Raw genomic sequence first — 20,892 nt, 5'->3', positions numbered from 1 at the left:
AGAGAAATGTATCTGTATAATTCAGACAAATAATTAGCGAACTGCTTCAACCAATTCTTCTTTACCTGGAAAGTAAAGATTTTAGCCTTATCCTTCCGTCAAGTTTTCCATATGGACAAACTAAACACTAATAAAGAAATACAAACAATTTTAATTATTATTATTGCTTGGATTCTAGGCTATGTCGACATAAAAAGCAATAAGAAAACAACCCGGAGATCCCTGTGAGACTAATGAAAAAATATATAAATTATTATTTTGGGTAGAAAGGCAAAACAGCCTGACCACAATGACAATGTGTGAGGCCATATTTAGAGTACGTCACGGAAAATAAAAATTAAAGAATAATATATGTGTATAGAAAGATTGGGAGCGAGTCCCGGCGTAATGTCAAATACCACGGTGACTCGACAATTTTATGAAACATTTTTGTGTATATGTATTTATTAGCGTGCCTGAGAATGGGATTGAGTTGAATATTGAATCCCTTCAGTACCACCTAACTTAGATTAGGTGTTTATGTATTAGCTGTAATTTTTTAAATCTTATAACCACGTGTGATGGGGCTAAATACGTCATAAAAGGTTTCTTCGTCCCACAATTTTAATGGAAAATAAAAGCCCTGAAAGAAAACTCGCCGGATAAATAATTTTGGTTTTTGCTATTATCATGTGATTTTATTAAATTTGTTACACAGTGTTTATTTGCAGTTAAATTGCAATTGAATGGTTGAACTATTATCCGAAAGTTTGTAACGTTGTTTAAATTTTAAACTGTTGTTTAATTTGTAAAACTTTTCTGTCATGTTATGTTTTCCGCCATAATTATAATCGTAGTCAATTTTAAAAATAATCTTTCTGTTTTAATCGGGTTAACCTCTTTGGAAAAGCAATCTCAAACTTGAGTTCAATTTATGTTCTGTTTACATTTTAAATGCTTATAGCAACCCCCTAAGTAGCATTCAAGTTGAGTTACCGATTTAATTAGTATTTCCGTATTCAACATCTCACTCAAAACTCGAATCCCCCAGTGAAAAAAAGGGTGGGAGATGATGTGATTAAAAGGCTCATATCCATATTTTCCCAAGGCAGTCCTTTTGAAGTCTTCTTACCCTCCGCCCCTCTTGGATCTCCTCTTTCAAACGGCTCCAAACTGCTTTGGTATGCAAATTAAAATATATTTAGAAGAGCGGAGAGTAAGCGGGACAGGGAGCTTAGTGTATTGACTTTATAATTTGTTAGAACTCGGGCGAAGCTTCGGCCGACAGCGGTGAAGGGCTCCGCCGCGTTTCGCAAACTTAAGGAGTCAAACCACGCAAACCGATCCCTATTTATTCTTCGCCACGTCAACAGAAACCAACTTTTACTTTTCAAACAGTTTAAAATACATTTTTAAACAATTGCGACAAAGAAAATACGAGCACCATGACACCGCCGAGTGACGATCTCGTGAAAAATGTGAAGCAAGTTATGTCATATATCGTGCATATAAAAGAAATATAAGTTCTGAATTAAGAAACAAAGCCAAATTGACTTCCTCTGATTTTGAGAAATTAGTGAATGGGTTCAAAGGTGAGCGCGATAATTTAAATGAAAAACTACGCCAACTCGAATCGGCTAACCTACAGGCACATATGCCGCTCCCTGCTCGCTCATATTCTAATGCTAAGCAATAAAACTGTGGGGATAATTAAAAATCTTTAAATCAATGTGAATTTGGTATAGGAAATAATAAATTTTGACAATCTGCAAGAGGTGCAGTAATGTTTGAAAGAAATGAATAAATGAATGCAAAAAGTGCTTTATTAGATAAACAAAAGAGAAAAAAGGATATAACTAAAAAGTACATATTTTTAATAAACAAACAACACATTTCTTCTCAAGGAATAAAAAAAAAGAGAAAAAAACTATATAAATAAATTCACTAATTTTGTGGTCCGCATGACCAATTAATATGTTACAATTAATTAAGGTTTTTAGTTGAAATAAAAAAAGTATAGTAAAATCACGATAGCTCAAGTGGTAGAGCAGCGGCGTATCTAGCCGAAGATCGTGGGTTCGAATCCCGCTCGTGCCATTGACTTTTTTATCTCAACTAAAAACCTTTATTAATTGTAATATATAAATAAACTAAAATAACGTCATATCTATGTATATTTACATACAAATAAATATCCAGGGTGTCCTTTGATACATACAATAAATATTTAATAATTGAAATAAAAAAAACTAGTATTTTCCTGTAGTTCCAGGCTTCCATCGCAAACGTTACTAAATTGAAGGACTCGGGGTTATTTAATAAAGAGATTAGGGGGCGTCGGTTGCCGCAACGGTTTAGGCGTTGACATGGCACTCATCACTGTAAGGTAAAGGTCCCGAGTTCCAATCCAGCGGCCCTGCATTCGAACCCGACATAATTACAAATGGGCTTTTTTTCAAAAACACAGGCACCCCGAGGGTTGATATAACCTCTGCTGTTGCGAACCCTCGTTAAAAAAAAATAAAATAAATAAATAAATAGATTAGGCGCTCTCTTGTCAACGTGGGCAAGCCTACATGCCGTGCTCGGAATTCAGCAACAACTGGGCATTCTGCTAAAAAGCGAAAACAATCTTCTCGAGCTTGCCTGTTGCAGAGAGAGCACATCACTATTGACTCTTGTGGGATTATAATTAAGGTAAAGTAACTCGCACCTAACTTTGAAAAATCAGTGAGTGGATGGAATTTTAGAAATTTGCGCATGATCAGGTAAGGTTGATTGATATTAAGATCTTCATACAGCAAAAACCTAGAGGAATTTGAGCATGAAGGAGATATTTCATTGTGTGAGAGGTGCGGATATGTTTGATCAATTTTGAGTGTAAAAGTGGCCTCTCTTTAAAATTGTCCAGGGAAAAATTGTCATTCATCTGAAATTGTCGAGCCAAGGTATTCCAGGAAGAGAACCATGATGTTTTGGATCTTACGATTTTCAGCGCAGTATTCTTGGGAAGGCGGTAGTTAGAAAGGTTTAGGACCTTGCAGACATAGGGGGTATGTAAATTTAATGTAAATTGAAACAAAAGTTCAACTGAGGTTTCGAAGTAGATCATGCAGTTAGGGGTGAACGAAGGGAGGTGATAAATTTTACGGATAAAATAAGAGGTGGTAACATTGTAACATTGGAATCTACCAACAAGCGTGAAAAATACAGGAAGAACTAAATATAAAACTCAACTTACTTTTTGGGTTTTCATCATGTACAGCTTTTGGGACTCAAGTATTACGGTTTACGCCAAACTAATGGATAATTAATAAAATATATAATACATAAAAATTAATAAATATAGCATTAAGTGGGCTAAGCTTTCCCTAATTTACTACTATTACTAAAGCAAAATTTCTAAAATTGCTCAATTTTTGAGTGTCTTTACAATCATGACCAATTTAACGGACAGAAGTCTAAGACGATTCTAGCATTTCGCCGCAAACAATTTAGGCAGACGAAATCAAAGTATAGACGTTAAAATTGAAATAGGAAAGTTAAAATATGTGCAATATCTCATGGTAGGCTCCGCGGTGTTGTGAGAAGAAAACATAAGTTTGAAATATTAATATTGAAACATTTCTCATTGTTACAAAGGCCATTAATTAATCCTCATTCTCCTATTTATGAGGTTTAATTTTAAGATTTCACCTCTTAAGAGAGGGGTGTTCCTTGCGTGATTGTAAAAACACCGGATGGAATTCATAATTTTTCAGAGTTCTTGCAGAAGAATAGACCGAAAACCTCTACCTCTCTAGAGGCAGCATTCTGAGATAAGTTTGACAAAGTTGAAGCGAGGGGGCCGCTGTCGGTTATTTTTATGTGCGCCTCCTTTTCACTCCTCTCGTTTACGCCCTAACCTAATTCCGAAGGAATCAAAAAGGGCCTCGACTCCCATTAAAACTTTGATTACAATAATATTGTGTTAAACGTCGTAGACTCATGTGGCTCTTGCTATCATTTTTTCTTCTTTCGTTTTATCGCTTTTTCTCTCTCACCCTCTCGCCCTTTAGCTCTCTTGCTCTGGAACAATATGATTGGATTGAACATTTGAAAAGAACTACTAAAAATAATTATCTTGTCCGTTGGACTTATCTCATACAGGGAAATCATTCAACGTTGAAAAAAATCAAATCTTGAAAGCTGTTTTTAGTTTCCCACTTCTTAATGGTTAAAACGAGCTTGACTCATCACTGGAAGTTCTAAAGTACTTCCACACCCACTTTTTCATGATTGAACATGATTGACATAGCTTTTGCGTAACCGTGTTAAAAATGTAAATACCAACATACTTTTTCTGCCTACCTATTTACGTTAATAACCAATTAAAAAGTTTCAAAGACATTGATTGGCATTATTCCAGAAATTATTTCTTGTACAATAAATTCCTAAAATACGTTGAAGCCTTTCATGTTTTTACCTTCCCCCTGTGCTGTAAATTAGTCTGAGCATTCATAACTCCGGATTTGTTGGTAGGGTAGCCATGTTAAAAGGGTAAAAATCCCTTTGAAGGTTGGATTTAGTACATTCAGTAAGTTTCCTTTGCTTACCAAACATATTGTAATCCGTTTAAATGAATCGTTTACAATTTTTATCCAACTCGACTATTGCCATGACGTAAATAAAAAATAAACGTTATTCCAGAATTTAAATCATTATTCGACTAACAATAAATAATGATAGTATGATAATTCATCTTTTACTACTCAAATAATTGTGTCGTAAATATTGCATTTTTTTAATGCCTTGCATGTACATGTGTAGTACCATGCTCTTAGATCACACTCGGCGTCCGGGTTCAATTATGGGAAAACCACCCTTTTCTTATTTGGTTGCTGCATGACAGCCCGCAATAACTCTATCATGTAAGGATTCTCCTTCCAAAAAAATTTGCCATGGCTCTTTTTACCATTCCTCCTCCAAATGATCTTGGTATTCCATTTACTCAGCTAGTAGGGTCATTGGGTACAACCGATGACGCCGCTCGATTTGATATGATAGGGGAAAGTCCAAACGTAGTCGGGTTCCGAGTGTTCACTACACTCTCGCTCCAATAGCTCTACTTCCAGTTTTTGGATAACGACGATCTGACGTATCCCATACGCGTAGTCCTCTCTCTTGCCCGACTCCTACCAACGCAACCAGAAGGCGTGAGCGTCTGGACCCCTTAATTTGAAAAAATTGGCTTCTTCGACATAAAAATTTCATATTATATATTAATCCATTTTTGTTTAGTAATCTAATTGACCATTTTAATTATTTCAATTAATTATTATTTTTATGTAAGTGCTTGGCTGCGATGAAAAAGTCAGTGTCACGAGCGGGATTCGAACCCACGACCTTCGTCTCAATACGCCACTCCTCTAACTACTTGAGCTACCGTGACTTCGATCCACTCGGACCCCAACTCCCCATCTCAGCCAACAACCTTTCAAATTTTCCCTCCTTTTTGTCATTTTTCAAATGTCGTGAAATCAGGATTCGATTCTCAGCGACTTAGGAAGTGGCCAAGGGGAGCTGTTAGTGAAGTTATACTTCATTTTACTTATTAAATTCAATATGTTTAGTGGTCTAATTGACCATTTTAATTTTAATTATTATTTTTATGTAAAGTCTTGGTTGAGATGAAAATATTACGATGAAATATTTCAGTTGTTAATTTCGGTCCTTCTTCATGAAAATTTAGCCTTTTTTAAAATATATACGTTAAATTACGCTGTTTTCACCCGACGATGAGAAGACGAATAATTAGGTTACAAATACCAAATTTTGTTTCACTTTCCATATTTACAGTAAAGCGTATCATTAAAAAATGGTATTGACGAATTGAAAATTTAAAAAAAATTAAAATTTTCAATATTTTTTCCTCTTTTAAATGGTAACAAGGTGTCTATCTTGGTAAAGGTTGGGTGCTTTACAACATAGGTAAGCGGCCATTGGATAGCCGTCCGCCCACCCTAAAAATGCCCCAAATTTTAACAAAGAGAGCTAAGGATTTAAACTTGGATTATTTATTCGTCTTGTCTGTTAGCTTAACACGAAAATGATAAGCCTGAATTTGTCATATAAGATGGAATACAATAAATGAAACAGTAAATACAACTGACTTTTTTCTATGATTTTTCTGCCTTTAAGTTGAACCAACATTTACAAAAATGAATCGACCTTTTTATTTCTATTACAACAACTTTTATGACAAATATGATAGGCCATAAAACCATTAAACAAATATCCACGATAAGTAGAACTACTGGTATGAGTTGGTTCATTTCAAACACCGACGCTGCCTTCAAAAAGCTTGTCTTCAAAAAATCATCAGTTCTTTTTGTTACAACCAAAAGTAGGCCTTTCTTTCTTTTAGATCCTCATAGAGGTTGTGTTTTGTTCAAATATTCTTCAATTTTGTGAATTTTTTCTATTTTTTTGTATAAGCTACTGCGGAATTATCCTATAAAAATACTGATGAAAGATTTTTTAGTATTCTATCCATATCAACTTGTGAGTTTTCTTCGTTAATAAGAAGGTTTGTTGTTTACTAAAAGTTTTTTAAACAGAGTAATTGCTAATGATGTTAGTGTACACACTAAAATTAAAATTAAATTGTGAGAAAAAATTCAACTTCACAATTACAAGAATAATGATATTATTCTACCATCGGACATTATGGGTAGCTAATGGAAGAATTTGGAAAAATGAAAAACTATATTTACCAATTTAATACGTAAGTTTTACATATTTTCCGTATTAAGATAACATAACACTGATTTTTTTTATTATTCATACAATAAAAAAAAACATACAGATTAACTTTTTGTTTAATAACTCGAATTGAACGAAACTGTGTACAAGTTTATTGATATTATCCTGTCGTGGGTTATTATGAGAAGGAATTAGGCTTATTTGAAAGGGAGAGATATAAGGGTGGAGCCGGCTTTGAACGCGGGGGAGGAAAGGGAACTTAATACCTACCATAAATCTGTAGACATTAATGTGTGACAGTGGCCATATACCAGGGCTTGCTGGACACGGACTGAATGGCCCAGGCCCATTATAGCCCCGTCCGCCGGGATACACCGGCTAATCTCTACCTATCATCTATCAAATCATTATTTATTATCCATCCGTCAAAACCTCGGCCAGCCAATCAAGAATGCCAGTCAAACTTGTGGGGGGTGTTGCGTTTCAATCGTACACCATTAGCTGTAACCACTGCTTGTATCTATCTTATCAGGCATTTTTTTTGACAAATTTGATTATTTTCAAAATTAGTAAATACACATCAAATTTATTTTTATTTTACTCATATATTGTTTTATTGTCCAGAAAAAAAATTATACCGCTTTCTTAAATATATTTTGTTTCTAATACATTTTGTTAATAGAACTGTCATAATTTTTTTGGAAACGTTTATTTGTTTTCGAACAAATCACATAATATAACTTCTCAATCTGCTTCCTTCTACAACATTTTTTCCTTATTTGCAAATTACATGAATTCCGCCAAATTTGAAATTATAAGCATAAAGATTGTAATTTTTCGAAAAGGAATTAAAATTCAGAGAGGGGAAAAGCGGCAGGGAGGTGAATATAAATGAAGAAAGGAGAAAAAAATATGAAATTTGAATGACTAAAGTAAGAAAGCACTTTTTGTTTTGTCATTCTTTTTGAGAAGCCTTCCGTGCCAGACGGGCAACAAAAGTCAGTAGATACTAGTTCTTGAAATCAAACAAGTAGGAGTGCTTAAACTTGCCCTTTGAAGCCCGAATCTAAACAAGAATCTGGAGAATTACATTGGAAGAATGAAATTCCCGGATTGAAGAGGAGAAATAAATAAATTCCTGGTACTTTTCCAGGTTATTATAATATCTGTAATATACCTTTTGATAAATATTAAAATCTCAATGTTTTATTACCGTAAAGTTTTTATTCAATATTTTCTTTACGAAAAAATGCATTTTTTAAATTTAAATTATATTTCATTTAAAAGAGTTTACACAAGAATTATTCCACTATTGCAGTTGGCACTGGGCTCATCTACATCCGCGAATTTAAATGCGTTTTGGCTTTGCACCAAGAATAATTCAGCAGTGTATGATAGAAATGTCATTTAAATTTTTCCAAACACAGTCAGAAGTTTATTATTTGTTTTTACTTGACGGCATACATTTTAAAATTACTTTTCATTAGTTGAGTATGAACTAACTGATTTTAACCTTTTAAACGGGGCGAGAGTTATGTATACCCGCACTACTTAACTGCTTTGCGGAACTGTTGCATAACGCCCTCTTATGATAGGTTTTATTATTTCATGAAATTTATTTTATGTATCATAAATTTTTCTTTCTGTGAATTTTCGTAACCAATGGTTCAATGGAGACAAGTTTTCAATTAGAATGTGCACAAACTGAAAATCAGCTGAGCAAAACCTCCAGTGGATTTCTGTTGTAATACTGATAATTCTGCATTTGACTCTTTTTCAACGAACATCCGGATTTGAACGTTTTATCTTGTAAAATTTTGAAATAAAGTTAATTAATACTCGTCATATTAATGATAAGCCAATGTGTAATGGCGTCACTAGTGACCCACATCCATTAAACCATAGAAATGGGTTATCCGCACGGTCGTAAACCCCGGTCTCGGATCGGGCCTTTTCTTCCAGAAAAACGAGCTTGTACACAATTAATGAGCAAGACAGACGAAATCACTTTTAAACGCCCAACCCCCTTGAAAACCCCTTTATATTTACAAAAGATGTGTGCTCATCCTTCCGGTCAGTTTCGCTCTCCTTTCTCTCTAAGTAAACAGCCCGAGCGACCTTGATCGGCTTTGCCGCTATCATTGATTTTGGGGAGTTTTCTCGAACCGATTCCTTATAATTGTATCCACAGGGGAGAGCCGATTAGTGATTCTTACAAACATTGAAAAAAATGTGTCTACACAAATAATTAAGAGGAAGAGAAAATCGTAACATCTAAATAGTTTATAAATAAAATATATTAAAAAATTAATTCAAAGCATTCCGCTTTAATATGTGACACGTTTAATTACGAAATCAAAACCTAATCTCATTATTTATCAGAGATATAATTAATGGGTCATAAATATTATAATTATATATTAAAAACAACGAGGCCAATTAGAAAAAACTCCCAGTTACTAAGGCGAACTTTTGACAAATTTATTAAATTCTTTATGACTTTGAACCATTAATAAGTGATGTAAAATATTAAAAATTATGAACAACTATTTACATTTTTGAAATATATGGTAAGACACATAAAATATAAATTAATACCAAAAAACGGTACCGTCCACTAAGCATATTTTAATTTTCTTATAAACTTCATAAACAGTTTTGAGAGTTTTTACCAACATTAAGTTTTCATTTTAAGTTAAGCGTTGCCAGTTAGAATATGAGATATTTTGTGTATGAAATATTACACGACCAAATTTTGATTTAATTTTTGATTACACGAGATATCTCTTATATCGTGTAATTTCTTATTATGAGTGTAAGTAATAAGTGTAAAAAGAAATAAAGTAAATAATATTAACAATATAAATAAAATATAAATAATGTTACACACACACACACACATATTACGTGACAGTTTGTGATAACTCGCATAATCATAATGTATTAAGAAACAACAAATGTAAAATTGTGATAGGAATTNATATATATTATTGTTTAACGTCAAACTACCATTTGGGTGTCTTGGAAGCTGAGGTTAAGTACTTCACAATACCTTTTTTTATATTATTATCAGTTAAAAAGCCGAGAGTTATGCCGAGATTCGAACCCAGAATATTTAGGGTGAAAAATCCGAGTAGGTCGCCCTTACCACATGGTAACCAATTTTGTGTCAAACTATGTTTCTGTTTAAAAGATTTTTAATTATTGCGAGAAACATTGAACTTCAATACGTCAAGCTTATAAGGTGTCTAGGCATTAAAAAAATCAACATGAATTTTAAAGATTTTAATGTTAGGAAAGTTAAATTAATACACAACTTATATCTATGGAACTTCATTATATTCACATCTTGGATAGTATTTAAAAAAATTGCTTTAATCTCGTCATAGTTTAACCTTGGATTTTAGAAAGTGGTTTTAAAAGAAGTGGCATCCTAGATTTACGCCCGGATTGACCATAAAAGGATTGAAAGGAATAAGGTTCAAGGCGTTCATCCGTCCTATCCTAAGTGGCAGGGATTTTTTATATATTTTTTTTATCAACCCTTATCTTAGAAAAGAGCTGGATAACTATCGGCAAAAAAGTAATTTGTTCAATATTCCAAAAAATTTTGCAACCACTTATGTTTACCTATACAATTTTATGGTTTTAAAATTAACAAAATATATACACGTTTTGATACAAATACTTTATGTATATTTTAATATTAATATATTTTAATTTAAATAAAAGTTTGTAATTTATTAGCAACGTTGTTTTTTGGGTATTCGTCACATAAATAGTTAAGACGAATTGCAAAACAATAAACAACAATTGTTTGTTCGATATAAATTTTAATAGCTTTTTGGATAATATTAATGGATGGAACAACATTTGAAGTTCTTTGCAGACACTATGACTAATAAAATTATATTTTTTTAAATAGATCTAATGCAATTTGTTAGGGGTTACAGCTCATCGATGCCGCGGTCGTGGGTACGAATCTCATTGGGGGTGTATGTTTTGGAACATCTCCCTACCAATAAAGAAATAATTATCAAAATACGAACTCAGGAATTATTAATATGGTAGACACGACGGCATTTAATAAATAAAAAATGTGTTGTTAAATGTTTAAACATTTTTTGACCTGATGTGATTATTCGATTATTGTTGTCAAAAAATAGACCCACCTAGAAAATGTTGATGAGCTCAGTATGAAATTACATCCACTCGCACGATAGTCTCCAAATAAAAAACTCGCTCAATAATTTTCAATGAATCGACTTTTTCACTAGATAGCTAATAAAAACAAACCACTCAAATGTGAACAAAATATTTAATATTTTAAAATTAATTAAGGTTTTTAGTTGAGATAAAAAAGTCAATGGCACGAGCGGGATTCGAACTCACGATCATCGGCTAGATATGCCGTTGCTCTACCACTTGAGCTATCGTCACCTCGATCCACTCGGATACCAACTTCCTATCTCAACCCCACCTTTTGAGTTTTCCCTCTTTTTTGCCATTTTTCAAATGTTGTGTAATCGGATTGGATTCTCGGCGACAAATGAAATGGCCACGGAGAGCTTTAGTGAAGTATACTTCATTTTAATTCATTAAATTCACTAATTTCGTGGTCCGCTTGACCAATTAATATATTAAAATTAATTAAGGTTTTTAGTTGAGATAAAAAAGTCAATGGCACGAGCGGGATACGAATCCGATTACGCGACATTTGAAAAATGGCAAAAAGGAGGGAAAATTCAAAAGGTGGGGTTGAGATGGGAAGTTGGTGTCCGAGTGGATCGAGGTCACGATAGCTCAAGTGGTAGAGCAACGGCATATCTAGCCGAAGATCGCGGGATCGAATCCCGCTCGTGCCATTGACTTTTTAACCCAACAAAAACCTTAATTAATTTTAATGTATTAATTGGTCAAGCGGACCACGAAATTAGTGAAAATATTTAATGAGTTTTCGTTGTTATTGTACATTCTGTAGTGATTGACCCGGAAAAAAGGTAACCTACGTTGTATACACGCAAAGCCTGAAAATATTTTTTTCAGTATTGTAACACAGAGAGTAACCAAGGTCTAGAATTATCCGTTTATCTCATACAGATTTTGACAGTTATCTGTATCCCCCAAAAGGCAAGGAAACAAATTTAATTTCTGTTCAAATGGACAGTTTTGATTTGGGCGAGGTAAGAAAAGCATTTCGTTTTGTTGACCAAAGGTCGTTTAATATCATATGTCAAATGCAGGTGGGAAACGTACGACGGAAACACGAAGAAATTAATGAAGTACGCACTTAGTGTAACGGCTAATTAGGTTTTGACAAAGCAAAGGGGTTCTGATAACAGCGTGCACGTTGGCTTGAAAATAACAAAGAGGCGTCATATACAGAAATGGTCTGAAGGGTCGGTTGCCCTGCTACGTTTAGAAAGGGGATCGTACAAAGTCCTCTGAAGGGAGAAAATATAAGTTCCAGTTAGATTCAAGTTGGCCACTACGTGAGTGAAATATTTTAGCGACAGATGACTTAACCCTAAGGATTCTTAAACCAATAGCGCTACAATTCGATCAATCCTACGTTCCATGCCGTGATAACACAATACAGTCATTAGAAACTTCCTTTGTAAATATGGGGCCAGCAGCCTTTTAATAATGGATTTTCTATTGCGAAAGAATGGCTCCAATCAACGACTTCTTCACCGCTTTGGACCGAAATCTTTTCGTTTGTCGTTACAACACTGCGGGATTATTGAACCTAATTTTTTACCCTGTGCGAGATTGAAAAAAAAAAAACATTTCTGATAAGGGTGTTATACTTCTGGTTTGTAAAATTGAAGGAAGTGAGGTTTTTTACTTTATCGGTGTATATGAAAATTACTACAACATGAATAAAATTAGAATGAAAATTGGCAATATTGAACACTAATTGGAAAACAATGCCAAACTGAAAATGACAGAGACTTAAAAATAATGATATCATGGAAAATACAAACAGTTTTTGGATTTACTAAAATTAAAAATAAATATGATAATAAACAAAGAACCTCCTTCCTGATAAAAATGAAAAGTATTGAATTTATGTTATTTATTTTAATTTAAGCAATTAACACATAATAACATTACCATATTAGTACATTATGTGAAAACCCAATTTTTAACTAAAAGATCAATCTGCAATAAAAAAATGTATAATAAGTTTTAGAAAAACCAAGCCGTTGAGAATCAACAGAAAATATTATAATTTTATTGAAGGATGAATTCAGTGAAATTTATGATGAATCAACCATCATCTTTGTAACGAATGCAACGGACACGGCCGCTAGGTAATCTAATCCGCAGAACAATGATCAACCTAATCAGGACACAGGATTGGCCGGTGTTGGCACATTTTTTGAATAAAGCCCGCAGGTGTGCTCGGCATGCGGAGAAAGGTTGCTCAACACGTCCTACATGATTGAAGGGTGTCATTTCTTGGTTCCATAAAGGGAGCGTGTAAAAAGCAAGTCGATGTGAAAACTATGCTACGGAAGCAAATTTTTGAGCACTTGTTTCAATTTTTGGTTGTTGTTCCACACTTATTTTATTATTATTATTATTGTTAATATAAAGTTTGGAGAAAGATTTATTTCTGTAAAACGTTTGATGATAATATATGTTTATGAGTGTAAATATGAAGTGCAACAGGGATATAGCATATTTGCATATTTGAAAACCCAATGGACTTTTAATAAGACTATTTAATGGGTTGTTAACACACAACTATACCCAACACATACTCAAAACCCCATCATATGCAATGATTAAAAGCAATGATTGTACTCACAAAAAATTTAAAAAATTTCTTTTTTCCTGCAAACATTGATAGTAGAACTATCGTTTTCAACCTGTGAATTGATGTACTCACTTTACATTAACCATTTCTGATGTTTATATGAGTAAAGACAATCCTCTATTGTATCGTCCCCCAACACGAAAACTTGGAAGGTGAAAATCGAACGTATCACCAAAAACCATCTCAATTCAAAGAAAGCTTTAGAATTTACTACTCCTAAAATTCCAACATCTACCCAAAAAAGTAATCATTAAATATCAAGTTAATGCTATTCTTCATACAACCTACTTTCTACAGCATAGAAACACTCTTATATACGAATATTTCTTAAACGAAATAAGACAACACATTGTACTGCTTCAATTTTGTCAATTTACTACTACCAATTTCGGGTATAATTTTTGAAAAGCTCCTATTAAAAAATCTTAAAAAATTCTTCCAATCCTAAATTCTTAAAATCTAATTTCCGATCATCAATTAGTTTTTTGCAACCTCAATTTAACTATCCAACAGTGCCATCATGTGGTAGATATTGTACTGTTTTACTTGAATTGTGGTAGTACTGTTCTGGGACCTTTCTCGATGTAGCCAAGCTTTTGATGGAATGTGGGATCCTACAGACATGTTGCTCATGTCAAGGGCATTCTTCCCACCACCCACTATCACATAATGGACAGTTATATAGACCAGTTTTTTTGAGTAATTGACGGCAATTCCTTCTCAGAATATTTCCCTAACCATGCTGGTGTTCATCAGGGTAGCGTTCTGGCCTTCACACTAAATCGTGCGTGCGTGTGTTCGTAAAGGGTGATAGAAGAATATCGAGTACTCCATCGTCCTTGATGTGGGATATGAATATGTAAATAAGAAATAATATATTATAAATTAGTTATCTAGGTTAAAAATTTCGTGAGGGGCTGAAATGACCTGTCAATGTAGCGTGTTGTAAAATCAAAACAAATACAACAGTCATAATTTTTCGAACTAAATACGAACTTTTTTGTTTTTATAAGTCATCATAAACAAGAATGCCATTATAAAATTTGACAGAAAAATGCAGTGTTACCCACGTCGCTGGCTTTTCATTTCCATCTCGGTCTAGCCGCTACTGTTTTTAATTAGTTGCTTATGAAAAGTCGTTGAACAATTTACGCAGCATAAAAAATATATTAATGTTGAAATATTTTAGCAATTTAAGAACGGTTTGTCGTTTTAAATTAAAAAAATATGGTGACTGGTGTTAGTTCAATATTTTTCTTTAGGCTTAGTTCTATAATGTACAGAGACCAAAGCAATAATAGAAAAATTGGTCTATTCTTAAGCTGGTTTTATAGTGATTCGGATTTAGGAAATGGTTACCTATTAACTGTACATAGAAAATAATCATTTTTCAAGTGTGAAAAAATAGTATGAAAAAAGTTTTTACTTCCTTATAACTACTACTGTGTATCATAGTATCAAAGATGATTAGCTATTACATAATAAGATAAATCACGTAGATATTATTAATTATATGCCACGATTCGAACCCAGAATCTCTTGTGTAGCAAATAACATCGCTCGCTGTGCAACCAACCTGCTCCACTCATCATTAAATAAAAAAACATTTAATCTATAAGTTAAGGGTCAATTATGAGTAATCCTAGGCTTTTTCTATTAAATGGGTATCAAATTTTTCATTATATATTATCTAAGCAGTGACGCCCGTAAATGAGTTGAGAGTTTGTGCTACTTGTATGATGACATTACTGAGGGTTTTTCGCAATTTTTTTCATCGTAAAAAATTTGACTTTCACTTTAGGTTTCCTGATCAAAATTAAATTATGCCCGGAGAGTTAAATTGGTTCGAAACAAAGTTTGTATGTCTTGTGCGGCCGAATGCGGCCACGTATCCACTGACTAAATCATGGGCCAAAGTCATCTCACCTTTCTATTATTAATTTAAGGCCAACTTCGGTTTTCAGCCGTAGCCCAGGGGATGGAGGGCCGAGTGGGCGAGGGGACAAGTGGGTTGAGCCCTGAGTCATGTACGTACTCGCATCCCGACCAAGCCGCCCGTTAAAAATGAAAAAGGACAGTGTTCTGGGAGGAACTTTAGACGCGTTTGGGGACATGTCCGTTTCAAACAAGATACATTGAATTCTTCATATCCTGTCCGCGGCCTTCTCACTAAAAATCCCGACTCCTACGCAGCGCCGTCGCCTTGAATCCGTTAAAAATTTACATTTTAAAAATTACGAGAGGGGCTGATGCTAAGATGATGAAGGTTTATGTTCCATTTGACGTCAGACTTGAGTTTCTCTGTGTATTTGTACCGTACATAAGGAAAATGTCACAAGAATCTGCACTTTTAACTAATAAAAAAATGAAGATTTTTTCGTTTAATTATAAATTAAATCCACAATATATTTCGTCGTCCGATTAACCAAATAACTTCTTTCAATTAATTGATCTTTATGTAAGGTATTGGTTGATATGAAAAAGTTAGTGTCACGAGCGGGATTCGAACCCACGACCTTCGGCTCAATACGCCCCTGTTCTAATCATTTGAGCTATCGTGACTTCGATCCACTCTAACACCAACTTCCCATCTCAACCTACTTTTCGAATTTTCCCACCTTTTTGCCATTTTTCAAATGTCGTGTAATGAGGATTCGATTCTCGGCTACAAATGAAATAGCCACGGAGAGCTTTAGAGAAGATAAACTTCGTTTTACTTACTAACTCCGTTGTATATTTCGTGCTCCGATTGACGAAATAACTTCTTTCAACTAATTTATCTTTATATAAGGTATTAGTTGAAGTAAAAAAGTTAGTGTCACGAACGGGATTAATATAAATTAAATTTCAAAAATAGTAATCCATTTATGTACAAAAGCGTGTAAATAGATAAAGATAAAGATATGAAATTTAGTGAGGGGTTTTAATTTAACGTATTTCTAGACTCTACACATAAAACTTTAATCGTGAGAAACCGAGGGAAAAATCGAAAGGTGGGTTGAGATGGGAATTCGGTGTCCGAAGTCACGGTAGCTTAAGTGGCAGAGCGGCGCATTTAACCAAAGGTCGTGGGTTCGAATCCTGCTCGTAACACTGATTTTTTATCTCAAGCAATACCTTACATAAAGATTAATTACTTAAAATTAGCATATTTTACAGCAATTTATAACACCTATTTGGTTAGTAAAAATATGAAAACACGCATAAAGATCTAACATATTTTCTATTTTAATGTATTTTATAATTGTTCACTTTGATTTGTGTCAGAGTAGACGGTTGAAAAAATTTTATGTATGTAATATTTTACAGGAAACGAAATAATTCGGAAAACATAATCATACAGAAAAAAGACAGCTCAAATATTTTAAGGGAAAGCAAAGGATTGGTACTACGTCCCCGTTAGACGTTTAACCTTGCTTTTACAGTGAATGATTTATGATTTGGTGTTTACAGGAGCTTTAACCAATCGGAATCTACAGAACTTTTGCATATATTTACACTTTGATTTTTTTATGACGAAACATACCGTTATGTTTTTATTTAGATTTCAAAAAAACAATGTTTCACAAATCTTTCAGTTAGTTATATATCATCAATATTTTCCCCATAAAACTTACCAGTAGTATATAATAGATTGATTTTGATAGTAGAAAAAGTGTATATTATCTCAAATTTGGTAAGAATTGTAATTTTAGAAATTATTATTTGGAGATAGTGAGATGTGGTCTGGTGTGACGTAGGTTTTAGAAAAACATTTTCTTCATCGTGCCAAAGTTTCGATCTTTGTTGAGATCACCTTCAGGGCTCAAAGTGTTTGTTTTCTGTGTAGATATGTCATTATTGTGTGTAGTATTTAGAGTGCCAAAAAACTTTAATATTTATTATTTTCTAAACTACCTCATTCTTGACCGTCCCTCACGACTTCAACAAATTATTTGAATATTTAATCTATTAAGTTTAATATTTTCACAGACTACAACTTGATGACCATCTGAAGTAGTGGTTCCCAAATATTTTTGACCCATGGACCCCCAAGTGAAAAAGCCACATAAATATAAAAACAAAAAATAAAAAAAAGTTTTGTTGAAGAAGTATTTTTGAAATTATAACTATACATAAATTATAATATTAATTACTTTTATTTAAAGTAAAATAAAAAAATTAATGACTTGGATGAACGTGATGAGATGTTTGAGTGTATAATTTCTAATCGGTTTCTTTCTTTTGTGATGAGGTTCATAACGGCACTGAATCCACGTTCTACCAAATAGTAAACCGGGAAAGCAGTCAACAACTTGTGTACAATAACTCATAATGAAGGATATAAAATTGGGATCTGTTTTTGTAACCAGAATTTCTAGTATTTTTGTTCAAACATTGGTTTAAGTTTTTCATTTGTGGATATTTCAATAAGCTGCTCCTGTATTAGTATGGATTCATCTGTGTTTGGGATTTGGGTTTGTCCACGCGCAAAAAGGTACAACACCCAGTCGGGAATATCCAAGTGAAGAATGTCTTCAAATCTTTAGCTCAATTATGTGTGAAGGGCCGTTAAGTGTTGACAGGAAGCAAGCAAATCTTCATCTCTAATTTGCAATTTCGAAAGATTTGGAAACTGAGAGCATTCTCCTCTTCCCAAGTTTTGGTTGGAAAAAAGAGGTTTTGCAACGAACGCAGATATTACGCTTTTAGTTTTGATTAAATTTAATTGGTCACCTTGTAGTTTCAAATGAGTTTCCTTAAATTTGTCAAATAAATCAGACATATAGACTATGTCATTTTTTGAGTTAATTAAATTGTGTCGCAAATAATTGTCTTTGGTTCCAGGAATTCGAACACTGAATCAAAGATCGCTTAAAATCGATTTAAACATGCACTTTTAGATAATCAACGTACTTCTGGTTTATATTATATTATTTTATATTAAACCTTGCGAGGGCCCCCCCACGGCGTTGTTCAGAGACCCCCAAATCATTTTTTCATTTTACACGGACCCACTGAATGACACCAGGGACCCATGGGGGTCCGTAGGGACCACTTTGGGCACCACCGATCTAAAGTAATAGCTGGCAAATCTTTTAAGCTTAACTAGCTTGTTTTTCTCATGTAAATATTCTTCTTTAATTTGTTTAAGCTTGTCAATTTTGCTATCAAATGGCTTTTGATAAATATTTTTATTGATAGCATCTAAAATGATAGAATCATCTGGTTCGACTTTCTTGGTTGAATTACTTGTTCCAACAATTGCTGGAATTTCCAGTGAACTAGCCATAATTGATGTAGGAGAAGTTTGAAGTTCGTCCACCTAACGTTATGGCAAAAAGTTAAAAAAAACTGAACTGGGCCTTTGGTATCCCGTACAATTTGTCTCCAAAAAAAGATAGAATTTTTAAACCAAACATATTATACACGTACTTTTTGACAGCGTCATTGAGTCAAGAGAAATTCAATTGTGCTATCTAAAAAAGAACNGATACGCCGCTGCTCTACCACCTGAGCTATCGTGACCTCGATCCACTCGGACATCAACTCCCCATCTCAGCCTGATAGTTCAGGTGGTAGAGCAGCGGCGTATGGAGCCAAAGGTCGTGGGTTCGAATCTCGCTCGTAAAAGATATCGTAGCAATTGCAGTTGCCTATGGTAGCTAGCAAAACTTACAACTGCAGATAGGAGATTTATTAAGTATTTATTATATGTGTATTAAGATAAAATTAATACACATGTAGGAAGTCCGCTCGATTTGATACAGTAGAGGGGAAATTCTTATTCCTAAAAGAGAAAGAAAGATGAATTAGATCTAGAGGAAAAGAGAAAGTTGGAATAAGAGAGATTGAGGGAGAAGAAATGAAAGACTGAATTACAATAGAGAATAAGGGAAAGAGAGAATGAATGAGGTAGAAAAAAAGCGTGAGTCAGAGAGGGAGAGAGAAAGAGTGAAAGAATGGAGATAAAAAGAGAGAGAAAGAGAGAGAGAGAGTGAGTGGAAGAGAAAGATGATTGCGTCTCTATGTGCATGTCACACAAAGTAAAATAATGTGAGATAAAAATATTTCACTATTAGGGCATATAAATGTTGTATACAAGTATAGAACAAATATAATGTCATATAAATATGACAGACTTAAAGGAAATGAGAACAGTTCCTCACTGTATATGGCGCGATGCCAAAACGCTTTTGAGTAGTTCAAAAAATCCGCGAGAGAAGACGGACCCAATCCCGGTTCAGCGTGAATATCGCAACAGTTTTGAATCTCGATATTTTTGCGTTTCTGATCGTAACCCATGTTTTGTTTATGTTAATATATGTTTAAAGAGAGACAATGGGGATGAATCATATCAATATTATTTTATTCCCGTTTACCAACAAACTTCTCGGTTCATTAATGTTGTTCCTATCAGTCACTTTTAACCTTTTGTTAGCCCCGTGTAGCAAATTCTGTCTATTTTTCTCCTTTTTGTCATGAAGGCAATAAAACCGTGACAAACGTTACTCTCCTTTTTGAAGCGAAATCGTAGTACTAGACAATCTTTATGACATTGTAAGGATAAATATATGCTATAATACGTCAGGTTGAACAGTACTGAATTACTATACTTCAATAGTATTGTAAAGAAATACAGCAAGAAAAAAGAAGGAAATAGTAAGGACATAGGAAGAGAGAGAGAGAGAGAGAGAGAGAGAGAGAGAGAGAGTGAGAAAGAGAGAGTATGAGTGAGAATGAGAGAGAGAATGAGTAGCGAGGGGCATCCCGAACCGATATAACCTAGCAGTTAGCGCAAAAAAAGAGCTATGTGCAGTTTTATTTTGTATATAATGTGTGCGTGTGTATGTTTGAGTTTTTATTTGCCTATTCATTTATTTATTAATTTTGGTATTGTTGTTTGTTTAAAATTTGTCTCTTGGGCAATCACACTGATTTTTGATTGCCAAGGAAACAAAGTCGTGATCACTAATATATATTTGAATTCTTTTCATATTGTATCTATAATTATTTAACTGTTTTCTTATTATATTTTTTATTTTTGAAACACAAAGCTAATTAATCAGCAAAAGAAAACTGTAATTCGACAGGGATAATCATCACAAATTGAAATAACTAATTAAAGGCATTTCTGTTATACTCGAAGTGGTTAATTTCATCTTTTTTGTTTCAGATCCGTCTTGGTAAATGTCGCTCGAAGTTCAAGGTAGGTTATTTTTTCGCAATTTATGATAAGAGAAACCCGATGTTAGCTTTCCTCTTCTAAGATTTTCATAATTAGCGGCATAGCGATAAAACGAGTCATAAAATATAAACAAATTTGCCTGATGGCTTCAGTGCAAAAAATAAATCTGAACCTA

The 20,892-nt window shown here is 33.7% G+C and overlaps 1 long non-coding RNA gene across 1 annotated transcript in view; it reads left to right on the top strand.

The window, feature by feature from the left end:
• LOC106666836 overlaps positions 1-20,892 on the top strand; it is a 175,680-nt gene that overhangs the window by 62,589 nt on the left and 92,199 nt on the right. Inside the window, exon 3 of the long non-coding RNA XR_002910931.1 lies at positions 20,706-20,738. This is a non-coding gene — a long non-coding RNA (uncharacterized LOC106666836). The remainder of the gene's footprint in view (positions 1-20,705; positions 20,739-20,892) is intronic.

This window comes from Cimex lectularius, unplaced genomic scaffold, assembly GCF_000648675.2.
Source record: "Cimex lectularius strain Harlan isolate CLEC.00 unplaced genomic scaffold, Clec_2.1 scaffold2, whole genome shotgun sequence".
NCBI lineage: Eukaryota > Metazoa > Arthropoda > Insecta > Hemiptera > Cimicidae > Cimex > Cimex lectularius.
Note: the sequence above shows the minus strand (reverse complement) of the source record. Positions and strands in the feature narration are given on the sequence as shown.